Genomic DNA, 26,577 nt, shown 5'->3' with positions numbered 1-26,577 from the left:
AACAGCTCAGACCAGGTGGTCCATCTTGCGATGTCATAGGCTGGTTTTTCAGCGCGTCCCTCAATAGATTCCAAAGCATAACTCTCTAGAGTTTCTTTGGTAGGAAGCCAAGGCAATATGATACAAATAAGCAACTATGATTGTCTGGCTCATTTCAGGGATACAACTGCACCAGAAATTTTTCCTGTATTTTCATTTCCTTCAGCCATGCTTCTGATAAGAGCTGAGGAGGAGACAGCTCCAGATTTGTAAGACAAATTCTCCAGCATCAGGAGATGGACCTGAGTAACCTGATGCATTGAAAGCAACTCTCCCTAGAAGCATCTATGTCTAATGGACTTTAGAGTCATTGTCTGGCAAAGAACGGCCATAATCATCTCAGGGGATTAAACAATTTAAAAGAATGTTCCTTCTGTCATAGTCATCTCAGGCTCTACCTGGCAGTAAAACATGGAGATTTTCCAAATGACAAAAGCCAGTATGGTTAAGGCACGTTTTATCGTGATGTAAGTTGGAATATAGAATATAGGGCAGCCCCAGTGGCCCAGCGGTTTAGCGCCGCCTGCAGCCCAGGGTGTGATCCTGGGGTCCCTGCATGGAGCCTGCTTCTTCCTCTGCCTGTGTCTCTGCCTCTCTCTCTCTCTCTCTCCCTCGAATAAATAAATAAAATATTTAAAAAATATATAAATTGGAAAAGAGATGGATTTTTATTTTAAAGACTAGTTATTGGGTAGCCCCGGTGGCGCAGCGGTTTAGCACCGCCTGCAGCCCAGGGTGTGATCCTGGAGACCCTGGATCGAGTCCCGTGTTGGGCTCCCTGCATGGAGCCTGCTTCTCCCTCTGCCTGTGTCTGTGCCTCTGCCTCTCTCTCTCTGTGTGTCTCTATGAATAAATAAATAAAATCTTTAAAAAAAAAAAAAAAGACTAGTTATTAGCGAACAGACCTTAGCTAGAAAAGGACCTTTTGTTGCTTCAGATATTCCTGTCCTATACTTAGAAGACAGGGTGCCACTGAACTTCCCTGGCTATTCCACAAGTCCTATGAATAAGATGATGTCCCAGAGACTTGTCAACTTTTTCATTCCATCAGGCAAAGTATGTTGTTCTTAAGGCTACTTATTTAAGAATTTATCTTCAGTGTTAGTCTTTGAATTGTTAATCAAATATTGCCATATATTTTCATTTTAATACTTGTGAAGTGTTGTTAAAGCCAGACATACTACTGTTTTATACTCTTGGGGGTATAATGAATCTCTTATCACTCCCCACTAAACAGAGTAAGGAAGTATTTCAGTATTCCATTGTGTCCATCTACCACAGTGTATTTAAGCAATCTAAAGGATTAGATCCTGTTAGACACCTAGTTATTTCCAGCTTTTTACTGTTACCGGCAGTGTTAGAGGCTCAGAGCTGAATCTTTGTTCACGTTTTTAGGGTGTTTGTAAAATATAATGTATTTTATGATAGTCCTGGAGAGGAGCATGAGGATTTTTTTTTAATTTATTTATTCATGAGAGACACAAAGAGAGAGAGAGAGAGAGAGAGACAGGCAGAGGGAGAAGCAGGCTCCATGCAGGGAGCCTAATGTGAGACTCGATCCCAGGTCTCCAGGATCAGGCCCTGGGCTGAAGGCGGCGTAAACCTCTGAGCCATCCAGGCTGCCCCTGGTTTTTGTTTTTATAGCCAATTTAATATGTGAAAGGATGACATCTCACTTTGATTTGTGTTTCTTTGCTTACTAATAAGGTTAAACAGTTTCTCACTTTCAGTATTAAAGTACAAAGGGAAAAAAAAATAAAGTACAAAGGGGTTATTTTCTTTTATTGCAGAAGATCTGAAAGCATTTCATAAAGTTAAGTAATTATATATTTCACTACTGTGATACCCACTGTGATCTTCTTATTTCTTATGACTTTTACTCTAAGGAGTTTAGGAGTTTGGATTTAACAGTAATACCTTTGTATCATGAAGGAAAGGACTAGATTGCCAGTCATTTCTTTGTGGAAGACCTAACAGAAAAACTATCAAAAGCAAAGGTTGCAAGACATGGGGTTTTTTAATCTGTTGTTCAACTTTTCTCTCTAGCCTTAAAAAAAAAATTGACTCGTATTTCTGGGATATTTTGAATGCAGTTTGTATTAGGCAGAGGGAGGTACAGAGTGACCTTTCAAGATATTTTAAATTTAAGAGTCTATAATTAGAAAACACTATTTGAGTTCTCATAACATAATTTTACTCTTAAGGTACCCATCTAAATGGGTGGGTCATTCCTACCCCTCCTTTTCTCTTTCCCTCTCTCATTCATATCTGCCATAGGTACATCCAAGGACTCTGCTTCTGAAAATATTCAAGGCGTCAAATTTGTCGATTTTATGTTATTAAAGTGCTTTCCCTCTTCCCTGCCCTTTGTAGGATTACTTCAGTGACTTCCTTATCTGACTTGCAAGGAGCTTACACAGGACTCTTCAGGAACACAGCTGACTACTATCTTACAACGAAGGAGTTAGGCTATGAACAAATAACCATTGGCTGTATGCCCTGGAGATAGTAGAAAACCTGACCGAATTGGTCCCTTCCCTCATGGAGTTTACAGAAAAGAGACAAGTAAATCTTTACTAACAATCGACTACATAGCTATACTTACCAAACTGGTACGATGGAGAGAGAGGAAAATGTGGAGTTGGTGGAGGGGGCCCTAATCCATTCTGGAAGACTGAACAAAGAAAGCCTTCTCGAAGGAAATGATGCAAATATAATGCAAAATAGTAACAGGTGATAGATTTATATGTGACTTAAACTTTCCTTCTTATCCAGGTATAAATGTTTCTAAGATAAACATAAGTAGTTATTATAATTAAAAAGTTAAAGAGAAAAGATGAGGCTAAAATCCCAATACAAATTTCCAAATATTATTTACCATATTTACAATTCAAAAAAAACACCATAAGCACAAAGTCTAATAATGATATCATTATGTACTGAGGATAAAAATAATAAACTCTATTTTTCATTTTGGTCACTGTGTGTGGGGTAAGCAAATAAAAATACTCTGTCCTAGAAACTTAAAAGTTTTCTTTTTAGCAAGATACCATTTGTGGTAATGTACCACCAAACAGCAAAGAGGTCAGCCCCTCTGGTTAAATATGGCATAATTATATAGCTCATAAAATTAAAGCAAACTGTACATATGCACTATGATGACTCTGGCTCAAATAAAATCTTGTCTTTTAAAATAAAAATGAAGCTAGAAGTAAAAATGAGACATGGATAAATATGAACTAAGATGGAAACAAATTTGGGAGGAGGCTGTTATTAGTAAGAGGCTGCCAGAGAGAGTTCACCTTTGGTCAAGGAGAGACTATATCTGTTGGAGGCAGTGTAGCTCCTCAGGACACACATTAAGTGTTACAACCAAAACCACTGGGATCCTACAGTACCCTGTACATACCCGGTAAGTTAACAGAAGAAGCAGACAAGCTACACCTAAGGCATTTATCCAGAGCTAAACCATGCAAACCTTCCATCTCTCCCTCAGCCATCTCCTTCAGATTCCCAGCCATGCCAATCTCTTGGATCTGGGACCATTTCTTCCAGTTTATCTCTTTCTCTCCTACTCTTTTGTTGTCCTTGCTCTTAAGATTTCTAAGAGGTGGTTGACTCTGGCTTCCTTACTAGTTATCAGCAGTTTGCTTCTCTGGTAAGAAACCTGGTTTTAAAAATGAATAATTTACACTTCCTCCTTCAACTCTTTTATAGTTTACCTGGTTTACCTTGTGCCCACCCATCTCTTGGTCTCATCCAACAGGCTTCCAACACTCCTTCCAAACAATGCCAGGGCAAATTACATACTGGTATAGTGACATAATCCTTATTTCACAGAGCCAACATCTTTTAAGATCGATCTCTCTTTCTCTCTCCCTCCCTCCCTTTTTTTTTTAAAGAGAGAGAGACAGAGAGAATCTCACAGACTCTGAATTAGGGGTCCCTGGACCCTGAGATCACAACCTGAGCTGAAGCCAACAGCCAGACACTTAACCAACTGAGCTACCCAGGTGCCCCAAGGTCTTCTTGTAAGTATTAGATTAAGGATGATGTGTAGGGAACAAAATGAGAGTCGAGGAAGTAAACTCTCAGGAATTATTTGGTGTCCAAATAGAAGAACAATGAAAGAACCAGGAATAACTAGAAAAGAGGAAGAAAAAAGAAGGAAGTGAAATGAGGGGCTCACTGATAGAACTTTTTGTAACTGAGTCTTGAGCAAGATAAAGGAAGATGAAGCAAAGCACCCAGAGATCTGGGATGATGAACACATGTTGGGGGTAGGGGCCACAGCTGAGCATTTAGATGTAAACCAGAAGCCTGATGGTGGAACCTGAGGCTCTAATGAGCTGCCACAAAATGGGACGGTGATGCTGAGCAAGTAAGTCAGCCACATGCTTTTTCCTTGAGCTTCTAAGTTACGTGTGGTCAGAGGTTATGCCTCAAGCACAAAAAGTTAAAGTTTAAGGAGTAAACACTATGAATGTCATTATTAAAGACCATGCTTCTTCTCTCTTGCTTTCAGGGCACTCTCTATAGCCTTGGACACCTTGGTTGCCACCTTGACCTTCGAATATGCCACCTTCAGGAGAAGGATGAGGTTCAGCACATAGAAAGAACTCCCAATTCACTCCACCCCCATCTCCCTGAAGTGTCTAGAGCTTGTTACAGGGGAAAGTCAAGAATTCTTAACTTATACTTGCAGAAAGGTTTACAGATAGTATATAATCCCAGTTCTCCATCACATCTCTAAACAAACAAAATGTGTAAAAGAAATGCATGCATGTGTCCTCTTGCCAGTCAGGGTATACACATTCACTTTTCATGGTACCCTGGTTAAACTGTAATAGTGTATTAGTGGGTGTGCTATTCTTTGTCAGCAGCAAAAAATATGAAAATAAGAAGCAAAGGGGCTTTCTGGGAGAAACATCATGGGCAAAGAATAATTCATTAAATTAGGAGACCTGGCTTTGGGATGCCTGGGTGGCTCAGTGGTTGAGCATCTGCCTTTGGCTCAGGTCGTGATCCCAGGGTCCTGGGATCGAGTCCCACATCATGCTCCCTGTGGGGAACCTGCTTCTCCCTCTGCCTATGTCTCTGCCTCTGTGTGTCTCTCATAAATAAATAAAATCTTAAAAAAAAATAATGTAAACCTATTAACAATTCCATGCCCTCAAATGTGATACCTTAGGTGTACTGGGCCAATTAGTTAAAAGATACAATCTGAGAAAACTCATACAAGAAACAGATCATCCAAATAAGCCTATATCTATTAAAGAAATTGAATCAATAATATTCCAAAATACAAAGCACCTGGCTCAGATGGCATCATGGGTAAATTCCACCAAACATTTAAGGAAGAAATGATACCAATTCTTTACAGTCTCTTTTGAAAGACAGAAGCAAAGGGAGTCCTTCCTAAATCACACTATGAGGCATTACTATAACACCAAAACCAGACAAAAACATTAAAAAAGAAAAGACCACCAATATCTCTCATCATGAACAAAGATGAAAAAAATCCCCAACAGAATATTAGCAAATTTAATCCAACAATATATACAATTATACACTATAGCTACAATTTGTACCAGGCATGCAAAGCTAATTAAACATTCAAAAATCAATAATGTAATCCATCACAGCAAGAGGCTAAAGAAAAATCACATGATCATATCAATAGATCCAGAAAAAGTATTTGACAAAATCCAGCACTCATTCATGATAAAAACTCTCAGTTAATTAAGACTACAGGGAAACTTCCTCAACTTGATAAAATATATTTACAAAGGGGCACCTGGGTAGCTCAGTTGGTTAAATGTCCAACTCTTGATTTTGGCTCAGGTCATGACCTCAGCATTGTTTAATTGAGCCCCATGTTGGGTTTTGTGCTTAGCATGAAGTCTTTGGGATTCCTTTTCCCCTCACTCTCTGCCCGCCCCTCTCCTCGCACTCTGTAAAATAAACGTCTTTAAAAAAAAAGATCAGTGAGTGCTAGGAGTTAGGGCTGGTGAATGTAAAGGTTAAACTACTGGGAATTTTTAGGGCAGAGTAAGTATTTTATAAGATACTGTAATGGTGGATACATGTCATTGCACATTTTTCAAAACACATAGAATATATAACACAAAGAGTGAACCTGAATGTAGACTATGGACTTTAGTTAATAATAATGTATCAATATTGGCTCATCAATGATAACAAATGTAGGATACTGAAGCAAGACGTTAATGATAGGGAAAACTGGGAGTAGGGGGAGGGGCAGCATGTGGGAACTCTGTACTTTCTGCTCAATTTTTCTGTAAACCTAAAACTGCTCCAAAAAATCAAACCTATTGATTAAAAAAAAAATACTTCTTCAATTTACCTATAAACTCACTCATATTTAAGATAGTGATAAGTTTTTCAAAATTAAAAATATTCCAAATATTGGGATTTAAGCTATAAAGCAATATTCCAAAGTTAATTTCAAAAACAGCCCTGATATATCCTTCAAGAACAAAGACAATTTGCTTTATAATTCAAAAGCACTTAAGCCTTCTAAATGTAGAGAGCATTCTAAACACTATTTAATGTTGATGAAGCAACCTCTGTGGTCAGGGCAACACTCCATTTTGTGGTATAATATGTTTAGATCTATAACTCCATCATGGCCCCCATAGGTTTTCATATTCCACATACATGTTCATTCCAACAAACACGAAGGCCATGCTCTGTATACCAAATGTCAGGGCACATCTCATCACTGCTGAAGTTAAGGGACTCATTCAGTACAGCCTACGCACACGGAGGGAGTCGCTTAGCACAGATCCATAACGTGCTATTTGCAAAACCGTATCGGGATGAAACCATACCTAAGAGAAGACTTAATGGGGCTTCCAACATGACACCTAAGACATTCCTTAAGAACATTCTTGTAGGCAAACACATTAATGAAGCCCCTTCACTGAAGAGTTCTCAAGGTGCTTTTGCCTCAAGAACCTTCTACCAAGAACCTTGCCATCAGTTCACATGCAGCCAACATGAAGCATATCAGCTGATAAGACAGAAATTTGACTAAAGAAATAGTGGCCAGGTCCAAAAGATATTTTTCTGCCATTTGCAAAATTCCATGTAAGTGGTATACAGTGATTTTAAATTAATACATCTCAGTTTCAATCAAGCCTTCTTAAGGCTCCTATGAATTACATCTTCAGTTCACAGTTGTTCATAGAACCTAATTACCCTGAAAGCCTTTTATAAAGTAGAACCCTCCTGCACAATGATTTTCCTCTTTAGTCCTAACCCAAAGGGTGTAAGACCTTAAAACTGCTTCCTGTGAAAGCAGCCTCAGGATGGAGGCTGACCCCCAGGAGTCTGGGCCTCATAGTTCTGTTTCCAGTGTCCTGTAGTTGGCACACCCTCAGCTTATTCTGTTTCTCACTGACAACTGTGTCCACAGCAATTCACAGCTGACACATCACTTCCACTACTTCCGTTTCCAGACATAATATTTAAAAACTGTTAGTAACATGATTTAAAAACAAATATTTAATAATAAAGGTGGCTCATCAGACAGCTGTATTTGTTAAATTCTGACTAGGTTGAAAGAGTCAACCCAAATTCTTCATAGAAGATAACCAAATCTCATTTAAATGAATAAAAATGTCTTTGAAGACAAAGGATTCAAAAAAGCATTTTGTCAACATCTCCTGTTTTTGGTTTCATGTTGGAAGGAGACGAAGGATTCTCAGAATTCAAAAATAGGTAGTTAAGTACTTGTATAAAAAAAGTATATATCCAACCCTGATTGTTTCACAAATAGCACTTTAGAAGTGCAGTGCAAGGACATCATTTCAACCAACCAACCAACCCAATTCAGCTTCATTTTCTTCATGATGGCTAAGTAGGGCTAGGGCTCCACTGCTTGTGCAAATGAAGCACAAAGAATATAAGTGAGGTTTAGGGACTGATACTGTGCATTATCTTTACTTTTTGTCTTTTCCACTTTACTCTTTGGAGGGATTTTTATAAATTACGTCCACCTGGCTGTAGTTTCATAACTTTCTTGCTTCTTGCTCACCTACTATGGAGGTGATGAACTTGTCAAGAAGATAAACAAAACAACCAAAAAGAAAGATTAGAAAGGGTTGGGAGAAGTGGGCAGTAGACATGGGTTACACCACTGAATAGAGATCTTGAAGAAAAATTAAAATCTGTATGTGACTGGGAGGGGGGGGAATGAAGATACAGTAAAAGTAAATAATCACTGCAAAGTTTAGAAGTCTGTGTCATCCACTGAGCCTACCTCCAAAATTCAGAGGCACAGAAGGACATTACAAGACCTGGTCATTTAGACAGGTGCCCTTTTCTCCAATTTCCATGACCGTTGGCCAGAAAACTAGAACAAGCTTGATGTTCACATATGTGAACACACAAAGACAGATACAGAAAAAGAGGCCAACCAATTCCATCACCCAATTTCAGATATATTCCCTGAATTTCTCCCAACCTTATATATTACATGAATTATCTTTGATAAACTCACATCCTTTAGACGTGTATAATTGCAACCTTAATGACAAAAGAATCTCAGTGGTAAAAAACAGTGATATCACTCCCTTAATTTCCTTCTCTTAAAAAGGTTCCTGTATCTTTAGTTTGCTTTTCTCCTAAATTCCTATAGAGCTGCCTTTTAGATGTGCTGCCTCTGAAACATAGAAGTGATCATTTAATCATATTTTCCTTTTTATCCTTCTATACAGCACTGTTTTCACAATCTTCATCATGTCTTAGAAAAGTATTGGAAGAATCTGCCAACTTAATCTCCCTAGGTAGGATCGCAACTTGATGCACATGCAATCTTCAGGCTGGCTATACAATAAAACCTGGACTACTCCTGACGATCCACATCTTCCTGAATTTGGTCCTGACCAAGAGTGTCCTGAAAATGGTGCCAAAATGAATTAAAGAGCGTTCCTAGTAGTCTTAGTTTCTTCATCTAAATATAAAATTAAACTAGATAAATTAGGATTTTTCATACTCTACTTCAGACACTTTTATTTCACTCTTCCCAATCCCAAGGAAGATTTTAAAAAGTGTCACAGTAAGTGCCATCCATTCTTACTATTGTTGCTCCTGGAGATGGTCTCTGCCTCAAGAAACTTCAAATCCAGTTGGAGATCCAAGGATACTACTATGTGAACTCAATAGAAGCCTATTTCTGACTGTCCTAAAATGAACCCCACAGACAATTACTACTAGAATGGCCATTCTCGTTGGTGAAAACTGGTGCTCTCAGGGTGGAAGAAATGGTTTGTGATCCTCCAAAGGGCATTAAAATTTCACAGGGGGAAGGGAGTCGTTAGGAAAAAACTATCTAAAAAGGCAATAATGAAAAAAAAAAAAAAAGAATCCAAAGGGCCCCCTCATTTGCTACTAATTGGCTAAATGATCCAAAACAAATTACTTAACCCGAGTCCCACCTTGATAGAGCAACATCACCACTGGTTTTTTGCTTGCACAAACAGCTGCAAACGGCCAGCATCTTCTCAGCCTTCGCTTCTCAACTTTCATGTTCCTTCCTCAAGGGGTGCTTTCCCAAACTTAGAAAGGTCTCCCCTCTTGTTCTTTCTCAGCACCACTGACCCACTTTCACAACTTGTGATTATATACTTGTTTTCTTGTTTTAATCAGGTGGCTGGCTCCCTGACTAGGCTGTAGGCTCCTGAGGGGAGAGACCATGTCTGTCTGTTCACAACTGCACACCCAGCCTGGCACAGAAGGGTGCTCTCTGCTTCTTGCCAAGCCCTCCTCCTTCAACCGACTTGTTTTCTCCTGATGTACTTAAGGATGTGTCAGCACCCTTCTCTGGAGATAAACCCCTAGAGACAGCCTTCCATACTGGCAACTCACTAACTCTTCCTTTCTTTTCAAGCCACCTCAAGGTCCCCCAGAACATCAACTGCCAGAAATTTTCCCAAGGATCTTCAATCAATGATGAAAATCTTAATACAATTTTCAGGGTGTTTACAATAATAAACTTGACACTAAAGGGGGTGGATTAGGGAAGGAATGTGCATATTTTTTTAAATGCAAGTTTGAATATCTAAAGGGTACATTTTACTCTCAAGGTGTCCAAGATTTTGGGTGCCTGGATGGCTCAGTGAGTTAAGTATCTGCCTTTGGCTCAGCTCATGATCCCAGGGTCCCGGATGGAGCATGATGTTGGGCTCTCTGCTCAGCAGGCAGTCTGCCTCTCCCTCTCCCTCTGCTTTTTCCCCTGCTCATGCTGTCCTCTCTCTCTCAAATAAATAAAATCTTTAAAAAAAAAAAAGTATCCAAGATTTTAAAAGACTTTTCTTATTCTAGTGGCTGTTGTCCTACCTTTGGGTGTATCAGTAATTGAGCTGCTAATAGATGATACAATGGAATAGTCTAGGGTACACACCCAATCCTACTACATGCAGGGAAAAAAAAATCTCATGTGAACTACAGGTGAGCATTTGTATTAGACAGAGGGAAATCAAACGAGATATGAGAAGTCATTTCAAATCAGAATAGCTAACATTTGGACATTAGTCCCTGAAAATAGCTCCTGTCTGTTTTAGGAAGAGCCAGGTCAGGCATTATTACAGTAAAACGAATTTTAGTGAAAGGGAATTATTAAGATGAGAAATGTTTGTGTGTGTGTGTGTGTGTGTGTGTGTGTGTATACATGTGTGTATAAGTATACATGTGTCTTTCAAGATACCTCATGACATTTGGCAAGTTTTAAACTATTATTGGAGGAAGTAAAAGAAAAACACATTCATTTTTGTGTATATATGGATGTATATAATCCACATATGTATATCCATCTATAGCTATCTAAAAATATGTACATATATGTTATCTGGATTAAAACAAAAAAATACATAAAGTACTTCATTCCCTTAGTTTTCTTAGTTAAATGTGACCTTTGGGGCACCTGGGTGGTTCAATCTGTTAAAAGTCTGGCTCTTAGCTTCAGCTCACGTCATGATCTAGAGTGCTGGGATCGACCCCACATCAGGCTCTGTGCTTGGTGGGGAGTTTGCTTGAGGATTCTCTCCCTTGTCCTCTTCCCCTTGCTCTCGCTCTCTCAAATCTTTAAAAATTAAAAAATTAAATGTGGCCTCTTTTAGGGTAACCATAATTTAACATCCTAACCAGGCCAGTTCTGAGAGTGCAAGATAGCCTTACTAATAATTACACCAGGACAACAGTTATACACCAGGGCTATCCTGAGCAAACCAGGACACATGATCACTTTAATTCTAATAAAGTCCATGGAGGGAACCCTGGGTGGCGCAGCGGTTTAGCGCCTGCCTTTGGCCTAGAGCGCGATCCTGGAGACCCGGGATCGAGTCCCACGTCAGGCTCCCGGTGCATGGAGCCTGCTTCTCCCTCTGCCTATGTCTCTGCCTCTCTCTCTCTCTCTCTCTGTGTGACTATCATAAATAAATAAAAATTTTAAAAAATAAATAAATAAATAAAGTCCATGGAGGGGCCTCTGGGTGGCACAGTTGGTTAAGCATCTGTCTTTTGGTTTCAGCTTAGGTCATGATCTCAGGGCCATGAGATCAAGCCCCACATCAGCCTCCAAGCTCAGCGAGGAGTCCGCTAAAAGTTTCTCTCTCCCTCTCCTTCTGCCCCACCCCGTGCTCACATGAGCTCTCTCTCCAAAATGAATAAACCTTAAAAAAAAAAAAAAGGTCCTTGGAAAACTAAGATTTCATTAAATAAAAATCGGATGAACAATATTAAGATTTATATCCTCTAGTAAATTTTTTTTAAGATTGATTGATTGATTGATTGATTGATTTTATTCAGAGAGAGCGAGAGAGAGGCAGAGACACGGCAGAGGGAGAAGCAGGCTCCATGCAGGAAGCCCGGCGTGGAACTCGATCCCGGGTCTCCAGGATCACACCCCGGGCTGCAGGCGGCGCTAAACCGCTGCACCAACGGGGCTGCCCTAGTAAAGTTTTTTAAAAAAGGTTTTAAGAAGTAGGTTTTAAAAGATTTAAAAATTTTAAAAGTCCACAAAAAATTTGGTCTTTATGGGACAACACTAGACAAAGAATATAAAGAATGAATAAAGTATTAAACTAAGGACTTCATCTCTAAGAGGACCAGAAGCTTAAATTAATATCTTCTTTAGTTAAGAAAGCCAATTCTTTCTAAAAACATAAGCCAGAAAAAGAAAAAAAGAAAACAAAAACAAAAACAAACATAAGCCAACCCCATATAGATATTTCTGCACCACAGTCTTTAGTACCACTTAGTTATTTTTGTTACTAGGAAACATTTGCACAAAAACAAGACTTATATTCTCCTCTTGCTTCTATTCTTCCACCTAAAGGAATAATCCTCCATTATTAGCAATGCACTTAATATCTCCACAGCAACTAGTATAATTGCGGTGTCGCAACAGGAGGATAATGAAGTGGAAAACAAAGTGATAGAAATACTGTAGAAAAAAATTTTCCACACAGCTCTGATGGGGAAAATAACCACAAGGAAAAAAAAAAAGAGGAAACTTGCTGAAAAGAACCCTTTTGAGGTTGCTATAGTCAGTTGCCTTGAGGCCTGAAGATGTGTAAGTACGCAATGGGGTAAAAGTGGTAAATTGTATGAAGTAATTGCAGATGACTTCACTCAAAGAATGTGATGGTGGGGAAGAGATGTGGTTTCTGAAAGGGGAAATTATTTTCACAGGTGCTTCCAAGAAGGTACTAGGTATGAGTGAAAGAGGTAAGGAGAGAGGACCAGAAGGAGAGAGCGAAGCAAGGCTTCCAAAGCTGCCACAAGTAAGTGGTATGGGGGGGAGGGGGAGGAGCCGAGGGGTGAGGGTGCAAACCAGGGACCAAAGCTACCCTCAGCCCAGCAAGACCACCACTGTAAAAGGCAGAGGGCAGCAGACAGAATATGAAAACCTGTGCTCTTCATTGGCCTCTGCCTGCCACAACACATGGGTAAGTAACACAAGCAAAACTGCAGTATTCAAAAATACTCCATGCATTAATTCAGAAAATACATATTGAATGTCTGCCTCGTGCTAGGAAATACAAAAAACAAAAACACAACTTATAAATTTTGCTGTTAAAGAACTCAGTCTTACAGAATCATATTTCAACAGAAATCATGGTATGGTTTAGGACATGGTAGCCCAGTGACAGAGAAAAGACCTCAGTACTGTGGAACAGAGAGACAACTCCTAGCCCGCAAAGATGATGTGGAGAAGTAGGGAAAGTTTCCTGCAGGAGATGCTGGAGGCCAATTCATTGGTGCCGTAGTCACATCTCTAAAGACCAAGATCACCTAAAGAAATCCTCCATATTGCTAAACCCAATGAATACTTGTGTTCTCCTCTTCCTCAACTTCTCAAGAACTTACATCAGAACTGATGATGCCAACCTGCTCTAGACACCCCATTTTTTTAAAGATTTTATTTATTTATTCATGAGAGACACACAGAAAGAGAGAGAGAGAGAGGCAGAGACACAGGCAGAGGAAGAAGCAGGCTTCATGCAGGGAGTCTGATGTGGGACTTGATCCCAGGACTCCAGGAGCACGCCCTGGGCCGAAGGCAGGCGCTAAACTGCTGAGCCACCCAGGGATCCCTAGACACCCGATTCTGCTGGTGTCAGAACACCCCTCTTCTGGTCCTCCTCCTGCCTCATTGGTTACTCCCTGGTCTCCTACTTGAGCTCTCATGTCTGTTACTGCTTGGAGTCTGATCTCCTTCTCCCTTCTCTGCCTATGAAATCTCCCGAGGTGCCTGGAGATTCCCTGTAACTTTATATGCCACCACTCCCGTAATGAAACAGCTTTAACCCCGACCTCACACCTGAATGCAGGTCTCTTGGTCATTGCTGGCTATCTGACTCCTGTCTCCATTAGGAATGACTAACAGGCAACTCGAACAAACCCATGGCAAGGACACAACTCTATTTCCTATAATCCTCTCACCCACCACACATCTGGAAGTCCTGCTTGACTTCTACTCACTCGTGTCACTCATCCAAACCTCACCACAAGTCTTATCAATTCTCCCTCCATCCCTCTCAAATCCATCCAGGACTCTCCCTCCCCAGCACAGCCACCCTACTGCTGGCCGCATCCTTCCTTATGCAGTAGCTTCACAACTGATCCTGCTTCTACTCTCATCCCCTTCTACTCCATTTTTTGTTCAGCAGCCCGAGGTCTGTTATAAATATACATCAGATCATGCCTGTTCTTTCTTAGACCACTTCAGGACACCTCCTCACTGCATTTGCAAGAAGGCTCATTCTCCTTACAAAGTCTGCAAGCCCCACACTGCCGGGTCTGGCCTCACTTCTGGCTCCCCCCCTCTTCTCCTGTGACCAACCACTCTCCTTCCCAGGCTGCCACACACACTCTTCCTCTTTACCCTCCTCCTTTACCCCCTACTGCAAGTCTCGCTGTTTCCAACAAACCTTTCCTGACTGATAGCGCAGGCTTTCCCAGTCACTCCACAGTATGACCATGTTGCCTTTGAAGAACAGGTCCAACTCTGAACTTTATTGTTTATTTATTGGTTTGACTTGTTTACATTGCTCAACCTCTCTTTTCAGCCTCTTCTCTCAACACATAAACTCAATCTCCACTAGGGTAGAAACCTTGACTACTGTTCACTGAATCCCTAGAATCAAGAATAAAGTCTAGAGCATGGCAAGTGTGCAAAACATTGTGTTGGATGCGTTAATTTCAGAAGGAATTGAGGAAGGCTTGGGACTATGTCTCAACCATCTGTGTTGTGGAGGTATTTGAATTAGTCAACATGTTTCTGAAACCCAAAGCAAACTTTCTCGAGAATTTCATGAGAACAGTGGCTTGTCCAGTAGCTGGGGAATTTTTTGCTATGAAATCCTCTGCTTTTAGTTATATTCCCTACACAGAATTGCATTCTTCCCTTCCTCCCTCCCCTCCCTTCTCTCCCTCTCACTCTGTGCCTGTGTCTTCTATTCTAATCTCAAAGTTCCTGGCAGACGATATTTGATATCAAGTAATGACTTCTGTCATCTAGGTTTTATAGTAGTCTCGCTTCTCAAATTGTTCCCATCAGCAACTGAGCAAGTGCATATACTAATGAGGAGCGTTATGCATATAAATAGGGTAAGAGCAGGATGAAGATGGTGGCAGATAAATAGATCTGACAGTGAGGGGACACCAAGCCAGACATTGCACACATCTTATGGTATCACAGTTCACAAACCCCTATTAACAGTCATCTTTTCTGTAAGCTTGAGTCTAATTATCTAAATCTTTCTTTTGTAGGTCCAGGCACACCTCCTGACATCGAAATTCAAAAATTTATGTTACAGATAACTTTAGAGACATGTTCTACCCTACCATTCGGCTTTTTCACTCTTTCTAGCAAAAGGCACAAGAAACACTTTTCTCTGGTGCTCACTCGGGCGATTCCATGACATCATTCAGTTTTTCTACAACACACCAGGGTCACTGGATGGCAACCATTAAAGAATTATCTTCAGCTTCACGGAGGGTGTTGCTGCTTAAGGATAAAGCTAGCCAGAGCTGCACTGCCCAGTGGAGTAGCTGCCAGCCACACGTGGCCACAGAGCACTTGCAGAGTGTCAATCCATGCAGAGATGTGCTGTGAGCACAGAACATATACCAGATTTCAAAGATTTAGAAGAAATGCATAAACATGTCAAGAATTTTTATATTGATCATAATTGATAATATAACATTTTGATGTGAGTTAAAAGGTTGAAATTAATTTCACCTTTTTTTTTTTAACTTTCTGTGAAAAAAAAAATGTGGCTGTTGGAAAACTCAAATTGTGTATGTGACTCTTATGTGGGGCTCATATATATTTCTATTAGACAACCTTGGGTTCTTAACGGATGGTTACTTCCAGGGGAGGGGGCAGGTCATCACATTGGTCCCAGGTCTGGTCTTTGCCCAGAAACTCTTTCATCAGTTCACCCAGGAAAGAGGTTGGGAACTGATTCATACTAATGGGAGATGCAGCAGAAAACACCAATCCATTAACTTATCAATGATGGTTAGGAGGTAGGATAGATACCTTCTGGTACTAGCAAAGGTTACTAGGCCTCTTACATAACCTAGACAACCTCATTCTGCTATAGAGATATTGACAGGAAAAAGCAAACTATTAACCAGGAATTACTTGATGAGAATAAAATGCAAGCAAATGAGTCAAGAGTTGTATAGGAACATTGCATCCCCCAGGACAGGACTCAAGAAGTTCCTACAGAACCTAGAAAAAATCTCCTCCCAGAGCATTTTAGAATACAGACTGAAACGCTCTTTCCTCTACATTGTTTTTTCCAAATCTTCATTTATAAGAGGAAATCAATCCAATCCTATTTTTTATACATCTATAATTTCCCTCCTAAACTAACAAAGTGACTCCAAATCTAAAAAGGATATATTTAAAGGAAATGCAAATATGAAAATGTCCTATTTCTGTGGTCTTACGAGTTTCTAATTTTTAAAGTATTTTTACATAAGGCAGTCTCTTCCCCCTAGAAACTGCCAAATATATATTTATGCCATCCAGGTAATTTTCCACCCATATTTCTTTAAAATTATTTTTAAAAATCTTACATGAGCTTTCATTTTTTAATACAGGGAAATACTCAAGATTTTATTCCTTACGCTGCTATTTCTACATTGTACAAAGGAGAGACCCTCAATTAATGGAAGTTGTCTCCCAGCTACAAGGTAAGATTATTGGAGGATTCCTTTAAAAAAAAAAAAAAAAAAAGTAACCTCATCCATTAAAGTTATTATTTTTAATTTAAATAATTAATGCTTTAACTCCAAGATATCACCACTTGGGAGGCCTATAACCCTCTGGATACTTATTACAGATGATCCAATGAACAAAACCGTCTTTTATTTAATTCATTATAGTTTGGAAAGTCCTTGCATAGATGTGTCCCTGCTCTCAGAGAATTCATATTAACATTGCTATATAAGCAAAGAGTAAATTTTAAAAAACTAAAGGGAATCTGGAATCAAAGCTCAAGTGATAATACCCACCACATCTGGACTATCATCTCACCCCCAAGCAAATGCAGGGTGATGAGGACCACTATGTGCAATGCAGAGCCACATTTCTGCCCAGCAGCTCTGATGGAAAAAGGCCCAAAGTGGTGCAACTTGCTCCAAAACCCATGGACTTTTTTTTTTTTTTTTTTTTTGCTGAAACCTTGGTACTTACTGTCGTTTTAAACATCTGCTAGGTGTAAAAAATGATGTCATTTATCAAAATGAATTGTCAAAAGTTAACTCCTCTACCCCTAAAGTGGTTAATTTTGCATATAAAACAGGATAGCCCCCCAAATGTAAACACTTGCTACACCTGATATGCTCATAACAATAAATCAACAGATTAATAAACAGCTTTCCCAGGGCTGGCCTAAGGAACAGATCCAAATGCAGCTTGTTCTGGTAACTCTATTAGTCTCCTTTTGCTACGGTAACAAGTTACCAAACTCCTTTTGCTACGGTAACAAGTTTAATGGCTTAAACAACACACATTTATTTTCTTACAGTTCTGGAGGTCAGAAGTACAAAATGAGTTGCACTGGGCTAGAACCCAAGTGTCAGCAGGGCTGCATTCCTTTTTGGAGGCCATAAGGGAGAATCTATTTCCCTGCCTTTTCCAGCTCCTAGAAACTGCATACATTCCTTGGCTCGTGGCCCCCCTTCCATCTTCAAAGCCAGCAATGGTCCTCTGAGTTTTTTCAACTCAAAGTTCTACTAGTTCTGACCCTCTGGTTCTGACTCTTGTGCTTCTCTTTTTCACTGTGTCCAACCTGATAATCCAGGCGAATCTCTGCATGGTAACCTCAGCAGATGAGCAACCTTAATTCCCTCTTGCCGTATAATATAAGGGATACACAGATTCTGGAGATTAGGATGTGAAACCTTTGAGGGGCCATTTTTCTGCTTACCACCATCTCCAATACTAATTGGAAAACAGTCAATGAAACCTCACATGTACAAGCTACTCTCCCCCAGTAGGGCTCTCAACTATTTTATAATAGGTGAAAGCTCTAAAACTTAAAAAATAAGTATCATTAGAGTAGCAGGTATAAGACTGCAGATCATCTTCTTGCTGAGCTGAGTGCACCAATCAGGGAAATGGAAGAATTCACCTCTTTCCCAGACTCAGCACCAAACCTGACCAAACACTCAGAAATTTTCAGAGAAAAACATTTGAGGGGCGTCTGGGTGGCTCAAGTGCGTTAAGCATCTGCCTTCAGCTCAGGTCACAATCTCGGGGTTCTGGGATTGAGCCCTGCATTGGGCTCCCTGTTCAGTGCGGAGTCTGCTTCTCCCCCTCCCTCTGCCCCCCCCCCCAAATAAATAAAATCTTAAAAAAAGAAGATTGACAATACCACATTGAAAATTAAGCATCGCCATCTTTCAATACTTATACTGAAATACAGGACCTGGTTTAATCCTCCACATGGTAAATCACAGGGATTTGATGGCATGTTTGGACAGGTGTGATGTTTAAGTTGTGAGATACATCCTAGATTCTACAATCAACAGTTTGGTGGTTTGACTCTGCGGCCAAACTGTCTGCTTTCAAAACCCAACTCTGCCTTGTACCAGCTGTGTGACCTTAGGCAAGTGACTTAATCTTTCTGTCTTGAAAGGGCATCTTTAAAATGGGGACAATAAAATACACCTCAGAGTGTCTGGAGGAGAAGTAAATAAGTTATAAGTGCTCAGAAAAACATCCTGGCAAATACTGAGTGCTTTAAGTGTTTGGTAAATACAATTTTAAGTGTTCCTTCTTGCTGCTTATAACTGGCCAAACTATATTCCACTATTAGTGTATTTTTCAGCACTAATCAATCCATCAAAGAGGATATATTCCTATACACACACACATATAATTTAATAAAAACAATACCCTCTCTTACTATTAAAGTTTGGTAGCTACTGGGGTGGTCACAACTGGACCTTAAACAACTTGCAGAACAAATGCAAATATCAGAAAACACTAGCAGCTGTGTGAAATAAACCGTCTCAGGGCCTCCTAAAGAAAGACTCACAGCATCGGGGAAGACAGTGGGGTCTGTGATTCTTAATGGCCCCAGGCATTTTCTGGGACAGTGGTGTTCATGGTACAATACCCCTCAGAAGGCTGAGCTCTGTAAGGCACAGTAACAGTTGTGCTACATTAACGCTCGCAGCATCTGCTGAGAGGGCTGGCATATTGTGATTGCTGCTTTGAAAGCTTTTCAGCATTCACAGCTGATGTTATACACTTCTTACGAAAGTTCTTGAATTCAATGGCAGTGTACAAACAACTTCAATGATTTTATTTTAACCCCCATAAGAAGGATGAGGGAAGGGTAAAGGACAGGACCCTACCAATATAGGCATGATGTGACAAATGGCTATTCTATTATAAAAGAAATAAGAAATCATTTGATTTTTGAGATAATCAGATTGAACATTTTGTTTTAAAAGTTAGAGATGTAGCCTGTATGCAATAAATAAATAAATAAATAAATAATGAAAGCTAAGCCATTGAGTAGGTATACGAACCAAGCATTACCCTCAGTGTTTTACTCACAAAGTTCCATAGGTCTTATGGTCACCTTATGAAGTAAATATTTTATTCCCTTTTTACCGCCAGGAAATGGAGGTTCATCTAAGGAAGCTGCCCAAGGTCACCTAGTGGGGAGGAGGGGTGTTGGGACCCACAACATCCCACTTCCTCCCCGATAAGTGTGTCTTTCTTTAGGAAGCCCTGAGGCCTTATATTTCATACAGCTGCTACTGTTTTCTCAGATTTGCATTTGCCCAGGTGGGCCTAACCCTATGTGTGTTCATCCCTCTGGCTACTTCATGATCTTAAAGCAGCACAGACCAGATAAGTATCCCAGAAGATGGGGTAGTAAACATACAATCCCATATAAAAATATATTATCTGCCCCCAAACTACCATATCTTCAAAGTCAATGGGAAGATTACAGAAAGTCTTGAGGGATATCAGGCAGTGCATGGCATTAGAATCATCTGACTCTCACTTCAAACCCTTGCTCTACTTCCTACCAGCTCTGCAGTCTTGAGTATGTTAACCTTTCTAAAAATGGTTTCCCTACCTCCACAGTGGAGAGCTCACAGTTTCTATTTTGCAGGTCAGTCTGAAGATGAAGAGAGGTTCTAATGTAGATTTTAAAATACTATCTCAGAGTCTCTCCCATTATTTAACCATTACTATTTTACCGGATTACGTCCAGCTTCTGGGTGTGATAAAGCTTGGAGGACCAGTTCTGTTTTAAAGGTTTGGCTTCATGGTCAACTACTGCCACAAGCATTTTCCTGAGAGGTCTCCACTTCTCTTTGGAGATGGACTGCCATCTAAAGGTATGCCTCCAAGGCACCTCAATTAGTTAAGTGGTCCATGATCCAAAATCATGTATTGCTTTGCCCCACTTCTCTACCCCTAAATGAAAACTCATTCCTTTACATTTTATGTAGATGTTAGATCAGAATTACTTATTTAAAGTAATTCTTAACCCTGTCCAGTGGAGTGTGTGTTAAGAGGTGTCTTCCCAGGATGGATCTCATCGTGGAACAGGCCAAAGAAGGCCTCTGACATACGTTTTCACGCCTGCCAGGCCAGCCCCTCCAGGATCACACAGGACCCCAGTTCCAAGAGGAGGAGCCAATCCCCAGTAGCCTCAGGATTGGGTGTGATCCTCCAGAGGGCATAGAGTTGCCTCTGCCACATTCCCATCCTTGCTTCTGCAGTGGTCTTTCCACCTTCAGGGCTCCTCCTCCTTTCAGTTCCTTCCTATTTGTGAAAAAGCTTTTCAAGAGTTTAATTCTTGGGGATCCCTGGGTGGCTCAGTGGTTTAGTGCCTGCCTTTGGCCCAGGATGTGATTCTGGAGTCCCGGGATCGAGTCCCCCATCAGGCTCCCTGCATGTAGCCTGCTTCTCCCTCTGCCTGTCTGTCTCTCATGAATAAATAAATAAAATCTTAAAAAAAAAAAGTTTAATTCTTATCATGTATTTTACATTTCTAATCATCTTAATAAAAAGAGGTAATTAAATTCCAGGGGGTAGACACACATCCCCCAATTCTCCATAAATAGGATACCTCTAGTTCCACAGCTTCAGTTGGATAGCAATTTGCCTTTATTCAGCTACTCATTGAGACTTTCTAGAAGTGAGTACTGCTAGGATAAACATAAGAGTCAAGGATGCTGGAAGGTGGGTATCTCACTTCCTTCTCAAGTCTGCCTAAGGCTAGCCCTGATAACCAGGCAGCTTTCTTTCCACAGGTGAAAGGTATCACATAAATGAACCTCGGCGCAAGCACTACCAGAGAAGTGACATTTACCTGAAGGGGTCCTTCCAGACTCTTTCACCTGATTTGACTTTTAGTAGCTGGCTGTCTTTTCTGCCACTCTTGCTTTGAATTTGTTACCTTTCATTTCCTTTCATCCCCTCCTCTTTAACAATTTCCATATGTGGTTTTATTCTTTTTTTTTTTTTTTTTTACCAGTATGGAGGGGTATATTGAAAGAAAAGATGTACATACAGAACACTCAATCCATTTGGTGCTTCTTTTTAAAAAAAATCTATGACTATGCCAAGTTTGGTTTGAAAGTCTTAAGTGATGTGATCAAACTAACAAAACTGTACACCTGAATCTTAAATGAGAAGCAAATCATCAAATTAGAGTTTGGTAATAGGGAAAACCAATCTGCAAATAACAGCTTACCCTTTGTACACTTGAGCACAAGTGGGAGACGGGGCGGGGGAGAGGAAGGACAGAAGGAGACAGCAAAGCAGACACCTTGCTGAGCAGAGAGCCTGATGTGTGGCTCAGTCCCAGAACCCAGGGATCATGACCTAAGCCTAAGACAGATGCTTAACTGATTGAACCACCCAGGCACCCTCCCTTTTATACTTTCATTCTATTACCTGTTTCTTTACATTCTGCTTTGAATTACAAGTTGTTGTTAGCAATTAATAAATCGAACTAAGTTTCTGTACAAAGAAGGTAAACTGACCACTACTCATAATCCAACATCCTTTATCAAAACTGTGAGGATAAAGTAACCAGCCCTGGAAATGGAAATATAAACCCAAACCAAATTTAAATTTTGCCTCAGGGTAGCAAAGAGGGTATGATATTATAATAAAACTTGAGGATCCTTAAATGAAGAAATGCTTTATACCTATAATGGAAATTTATTGCACTTCCATTAAATCAACCCCAAAATGTCTTACCAATGATATGCTTTTCAAGAGATCAAACAACAAACTCATAAGGTTTTTAAAAAGGTGACCTATTTAAAAGTGATGGAGCTTAGTCTAAACCTAGTGTAGTTAGAAATCTGCTAAATGCAATGTCTGAAGTTTTTAATTTGTCCATCTTACTGGGTACTCAAAAGGCAAACTGTAGAAGAATTTCTTTTAGAGAGCTACCTGGCAAAATTAGCATTCCTCCATTCTGCTCTATTTGCCCACAAAAGTTTAGCTTTATGGCTAAGAACAAAATACAAGGCCAAATATCTCTTTAAGAAAGCCTGTGTGTTCTGTTTTCATCAGATAAATCCCTTGCGTAATGAGCTACTGACCTATTGTGCAGCTCCACAGAGAATGTTGATCCTATTGCTGAAATCTTATGAGAAACACTAAAGGAACACAAATTCAAACTCTTACATTTTAAAGAGAAAGTTTTCTAATCCTGAGTAAGAATGGTAAAAAAAAAAAAAAAAAAGGCAGCTACTTTAAACATCACAATTCATTTTTTTAAAAGATTTTATTTATTCATGAAAGACACACACAGAGAGAGGCAGAGACTTAGGCAGAGGGAGAAGCAGGCTCCCCATGGGAAGCCCGATGCGGAACTCGATCCCAGGACCCTGGGATCACGACCTGAGCCAAAGGCAGATGCTCAACCACTGAGCCACCTAGGTGCCCTATAATTCACTTTTTAAAATGCAAAATTACTAAAATCATCATGGATATACACTTAGATATAGCTAGAAAGATACTTACTGCAGAGTTGCTTAAAATAGTAAAACTGGAAACAAACTGTCCCAAAACAAGGGCCTGGTTCAGTTGGGATGCAGCCATATAATAGAGAACTATAAAAGCTGCTGTATAGGAGTATTTTAGTGATAAAGATGTCCGTATCTGGATGAAAAAAACAAGTTAGAAAACAGTGTGTAGGAAACAAACTCAGTTATGTAGAGAATGGCTTTCTAGCAGTGCAGCTTCAGGAAAGTTATTTCTCCAAATCAGTGTTCTTAATACATGTTAGCTTTCTGTGTCGTATGTTTTTACAGAGGTGAAAAAGAATTTGAGGATAGAACATTAAGTGATTTTCTGGGTGACTGCTGGTTTGTTTAATCTGTACTTTTAAACTTCCATAAGTAATATACTACTTATTATACAGGGAAAATGTAATAAGTTAGAATATTCTCACACAGTGATTATCTTCTCAAAAATCTACCACAGTGCTTTGCTCACAGTAAATAAATGTTGGCTTAGCTGAATTTACCCTTCAGATTACATTTAAGCAAGTTTGTTCTGGGGTTCATTTAGATTATTTTAATGGGGGCATCTGGTTGGCTCAGTTGGTTAAGTGTCTGCCTTCGGCTCAGTTCATGATCCCAGAGTCCTGGGATCAAGCCCCGTATTAGGATCACTGCTCAGTGAGGAGTCTGCTTCACCCTCTCTTTATGCCTTTCCCCCTAGCTTGTGCTCTCCCACTCGCTCATGCTCGCTTGCTCTTTCTTTCTCTCAAATAAATAAATAAAATCTTTAAAAACACACTTTTCTTAATGGTCTATCTCTAATATTTTTATTGGGCAAAGCAAGGCATATTTGCATTGTTCAGCCTCATAAGAATGTATGAGCCCCAATTCAGGACTCATTGTAAAGCCACTAGATCTTGTGTTACCAGTAGCAGGCAGCTTACAGGAGGGAGCCTACTCACTTCTGGTTTCCTCCCAATTCCCCATCCTTTCCGCCTTTTTTGCTCCTTCCCTCCCCCGCCACCCCACCCCATCATCAAGGTGAGGGGCGCTCTCTACTGGACCGGAAGCTTCAAGGACAGTTACAAAATCTTCATGTTAGCATCACTAGTACCTACTGTAGTGGCTAGAATATAGTAGCTTCTCACTAAATGTTTAACAACTGAATGAAGTGAATAAATGTGATAGTTCAGGTTAGAGGCTTCAATTCCTCCATAAGAGAACTAAGGTGGGTAGGCTACTCTCATCCAAAACTATCTAAAATTCTCAGTAATTGTCACTTTCTCCCAAAAAAACCCTAAAAGTATCACTTCTTTAAAAGAGAAAGTTCCCATTTGTATTCCATTGTATATTTTAATAGATGTAAGATTAATCCTATTTTGCCCCATATTTTGTTTAAAGTCCTCCCCAATTTCCAGAGTTTAAGTCACTTGCTCAAATATGGCAAGTAAGTTACCACCAGATAGCCTCCTGGATTCCAAGGCCCCCAAGACCTTTCCACATCAGGTGGTATTAAAAACCTGTGACCTTTAACCCTAAAAGCTGTTGTAGATATGGTTAAGAACAAATCTTTCCAATAACAGCCAAGCAAATACTTCCTATCCTTCCAAATAGTTCCTCGGGCTTTTGTAAGATCCCAGGAGAAGAGAAACTGAGGCCAGGAGGCAGCAACCCAAAGGTGTCCAGTATTTCCCTCCAGGTTCCTAAGTCAACCGGCTTTACTTAAAAATGAAAACTAAAGAAACCAAATTAAATATTAACTCGTAAAACAACACTTCAACCAGAAGACTACTGTGAGGTAAGACAAGGGACAAATCAAGGAAAGGACTATAAAAAGGAAATTCCGTACTGCCTATTTGGAGAAAAAAATTTAAAAAAGGTTAAGGTTAGAGTTTTCCATCTGTCCAGTCTTCCTGCAAATTCTAGGTTTGTCACTTTTCACTGGTTGCTCTGACTCAGTTTAAACAGCAATCGACAGTTCCAGTGAAACCGGGTTGCAACCAAAAGCCTTTCAGGTATCCACAACGAAATGCTTAACTTCCTGAAGATCCAAGGAACTTGCCAAAGGATTTCCCAGGCTGAACCTCAGCCCACCAGGTTTATAGGCAGGAAATTTTGTGGACATTAATTGGTTGTCAGCCATGCCAGCTCTGGAATACACCATTATTTATATGTAAACAGTTACAATTTGTTGGGGTCTGCTTTGTGCCAGACACTATGAGAGTAATGAGGGTTTTAAAGCGAGAGAGACCTATCATCTGTAGTTACAGTCCCATTTTACTGAGTCAATGTTTAACAGAACTTAGAACCTACCGTTAATAGATGAGACTAAGAGTGACGCCAAGGATTTGCAAAGTTCACATTCAAAATCCATGCCCAACCTAGAGTCACTGCACAGTCGAAGCTCTTCAAAATGTAGCATAAACGTCAAAACGTTTTGAGGTCATATTAGAGCAGACAAGATGAAACGGAAGAACGGCAAAGATTGAAAATAGAAATAAAAGATTACAGCACATCCGAGTTGTTTCAAGAGGTGGCCGCGGGTTATTGACGACGATCCGGATCTGGGAGGGGTAGACGGGTCCATGCCCACCCATCCGCGCGGAGAAGCCAACCCTCCCTTTTCCTTGAGCGGAGTGGCTCGGGGATGCCAAGGTTTGAGGGTGGGCAGCCCAGGGCTGGACTACTGCTGTTCACACATCGTCAGTAAGTGGCTCTCGGAAGAGAGCAAGACCGTCCCTCCTCCACCTTCTGAACTTCAGTCCTGCCCTCCCGAGTGGCTTGGACAAGGTATGGTTTAATCTGGGTCCTTTCCACGCCAGGACCGAGTTACCCCGAAAAATGGTTGCAAATGAATGAGACGAAAGCTCAGCGCAAGGAGACTCAGCCACACAGCCAACCCCCTTCCCAGGCAACACGGACCAAGGATGCCCTGGGGCGGGCGGGGCGCGCGGGGGCCGAATTAGAGCCACGTCCGCGCTCGCCACCCACCTTCCCCCTCCCCGCGCGGCGCCCGGCGCGCGCTCCTCTGCCCAGTCCCCCCCACCCCCCCGCCCCACCTCCGCGCCGGCCCCTCCGGGCGCTCCTTACCGCTCCCAGCTGGGGCTCCCGCCGCTGCCAGCCCGGAGGCACCGGCTCCCAGGCGCGGACTCGGCCGGGGGACGGAGCCCGCCGCCGCAGCCACCCCCCGCCCCCCGCACCGAAGCCGCTAGAAAGTTTGCTCGGGGGTCTGTCCGTGCGCGCCGCGGCCCCGCTCTCCCGCTCTCCCGCTGCCTCCCGCTGCCTCCCGCGGCCGCCGCCCCCGAGGCCGCTGCCCGCGGCGCTGCAGCACGGCCGGGCTCGGCGGCCGAGGACGGCTCCGTGCGCGCCGAGGGCGGGGTCTCCCCGCCCGCTCGGCCCGCGGCGCGGCGCGGCGCTCGGTGTTTACCGCGGCCCGGCAGCCCGCTCTCCCCGCCCGCCGCCCTGCGCGCTCCTGACATCATTCATTCTCTCACA

The 26,577-nt window shown here is 41.2% G+C and overlaps 1 protein-coding gene and 1 long non-coding RNA gene across 23 annotated transcripts in view; one reads left to right on the top strand and one right to left on the bottom strand.

Moving 5' to 3' along the window:
• LOC112671619 (uncharacterized) overlaps positions 1-10,313 on the top strand; it is a 42,134-nt gene extending 31,821 nt beyond the window's left edge. Inside the window, exons 2-4 of the long non-coding RNA XR_003143737.3 lie at positions 4,565-4,639; positions 8,784-9,332; positions 9,715-10,313. This is a non-coding gene — a long non-coding RNA (uncharacterized LOC112671619). The remainder of the gene's footprint in view (positions 1-4,564; positions 4,640-8,783; positions 9,333-9,714) is intronic.
• Positions 1-26,577, bottom strand: part of SGMS2 (sphingomyelin synthase 2) — a 130,414-nt gene that overhangs the window by 55,593 nt on the left and 48,244 nt on the right. For 4 of the 22 annotated variants that reach the window (XM_025465841.2, XM_049105031.1, XM_025465844.2 and 1 more), the window contains exon 1: positions 26,173-26,547. The exons of 14 other annotated variants lie outside the window; for them this stretch is intronic. The gene's annotated coding sequence lies outside the window, so the exon portion shown is untranslated. Of the gene's footprint in view, positions 1-25,395; positions 25,996-26,172; positions 26,548-26,577 lie in introns of those variants that run through there. 4 more of the 22 variants (XM_049105032.1, XM_049105033.1, XM_049105034.1 and 1 more) reach the window with 1 other exon arrangement.

Source organism: Canis lupus, chromosome 32 (assembly GCF_003254725.2).
Source record: "Canis lupus dingo isolate Sandy chromosome 32, ASM325472v2, whole genome shotgun sequence".
Taxonomy (NCBI): domain Eukaryota; kingdom Metazoa; phylum Chordata; class Mammalia; order Carnivora; family Canidae; genus Canis; species Canis lupus.
The sequence above is the reverse complement of the archived record's forward strand: the minus strand, read 5'-3'. Positions and strand labels throughout refer to the sequence as shown.